General features: G+C 33.7%; 1 protein-coding gene across 2 annotated transcripts in view; it reads right to left on the reverse strand.

The window, feature by feature from the left end:
- Window positions 1-1,401: 1,401 nt before the first annotated feature.
- Window positions 1,402-2,053, reverse strand: part of LOC125034000 (XK-related protein 6-like) — a 16,666-nt gene continuing 16,014 nt past the window's right edge. For both annotated transcript variants that reach the window (XM_047625625.1, XM_047625626.1), the window contains exon 8: window positions 1,402-2,053. This exon is cut by the window's right edge and continues 277 nt beyond it. The gene's annotated coding sequence lies outside the window, so the exon portion shown is untranslated.

The raw sequence follows: 2,053 nt of genomic DNA on the forward strand, positions 1-2,053 counted from the left end.
TCTAATACTGATTATTTACCAAAGCAGACCAACAAAACCAAGGGAATACTTGGTGGTCAAAAATTACAAAATTGTCCCCATCACTTATTAATGTATGGGAAATAACATTCCTGGGGTGATTTTTTTTAACAGTTGCTTACAGTTCTCATTCAGAAAATAAATAAATATATCGTAGCATTACACTTTTCATAATAAGAAATAAAAGTTCAGCATGAGTATCATCTGGCCTATATGTTCATATCAGCACATCTCTGCTAAAGTTATGAATGGCAATAGGAAACCATTCCTAAATCTCTCTATAATGCTCTCTCTAATACCTTAACATACTCTGCATTAGGTATTATTCATCGAGACACAAGTATTCATTGGCCAATCTGCCAGATATTGTCACCTGAAGTGTGAACAAGTACTTTTTGCCAGCTTCCATTAACAGAAGTTGCTGCTTAAATATATATCAGACCAATTTAACCATAGATAGATAGCACTTTTTAATGAGACCCTGTTTACAAGATTTGGACAAGTAGTTAGAGTTTTGGTAAGCAGATGTTGGATAAAGAAATGCTTATGACAGAGTTCATGACAGGCAACAACAAATTAAGAAACCTTGGCATGTAGTGGTTTACCAAGGTAAATCTAGGTAATGAAAATACTGCCCTATCATTAACATACGCATGAGTAGATATTGGATATATAATCTGATAAACTAAAAATAATACCATTTTCTTGCAGTTACCATATCACAGAATCTTATTTTTAAAATATTACAGTGCAAAATCAGATTGGAAAGGTTCTTTTGTATTATTTCATTGTTTTAAATGTTACCAAGATTTTAATTTCCATTTAATAATCATAACATCAATAACAACAATAACAAAATTGATATCAACTGTATTATTAAGAAAAACACATTTTCCCGCCAATTCAAGGAATGGGGAAATCAGGATTGGTCCCTAAGGCCTACTGATAGACTCCTTGCCAGCTGAGCACATGTGGAGCCATCTGTATGTAACAAAATTCACAAAAAAATTCAGGGGACAGAACACAAATCCGTGGTGGTTGGGTTAATGCTCCATGTTACAGGAGAGCAGCTCCACTATGTTCTTGTAATAAAGGAAAGAATGTGATGTGCGATGTGATTAATTGTATTTTCAGTTACAGGTTGAAAGAATGCTCCTTAACCCAATTGCCCCATATGGCAAGAATACATGACATGCCCAATGTAATACAAGTTTATTTACTGTATTTACACATAGATATCTCTACTCTTTAGTCACCAAGAAGCCAGTTATTAGTCCTATCTATCTCACCTGTTTACCCTTTTCCTCGACTTTTGGAAAGGGTCATTTGTTTTATTTCATTGTCTTAAATGTTATCGAGATTTTAATAACAATTTAATAATCGTAACATCAAATACAATAATAACAGTAGCAATGCCAATTCAAGGAATGGGGAAATCAGGATCAAGTCACTAGGGCTACTGATAGACTCCTTGTTGGCTAAACACATGTGGGGCCATCTGTATGTAACAGGGGGACAGAACATGAACCCGGGGCAGCTGGGTTAAAAAAAATTGTGCACACTAAACTTCACTTAAATTTTCTTCCCAGTTATAATACTCTTTCTGCATTACTTGTGATTACAATCAATGTTGGCTGTTTCTGATTGCTCACCTGTATATTTCAGTTACCTTCTTCCAAACTGATCCTACACGAAGAAAAAATTCAAAACTTTTAATTATGCACATAGACGTAATACAGAAACTAAAACAGGGCACTGTGCAACATTCTAATTAAAATAAATATTTTTTTGGTATTCCTAGCACTAAATTGAGCTCCTAGTTTCATTGGAATAATGAATCCAAATTGACTCAAAACAGAAATGCTCCTAAGCTGATGATTAATAAGAACTGCTTTAGACAGTCAACCAAATCACTTAAACCATGGATAAAAAAAAAGAACTATCAACAAAAATCTTTCAACAACAATGAGGATACTTTATACAGTATTACATAACCAAAACAAATCCCTAAACTTCAATTCACGAAGTTTCTTAT

Source organism: Penaeus chinensis, chromosome 17 (genome assembly GCF_019202785.1).
Source record: "Penaeus chinensis breed Huanghai No. 1 chromosome 17, ASM1920278v2, whole genome shotgun sequence".
Taxonomy (NCBI): domain Eukaryota; kingdom Metazoa; phylum Arthropoda; class Malacostraca; order Decapoda; family Penaeidae; genus Penaeus; species Penaeus chinensis.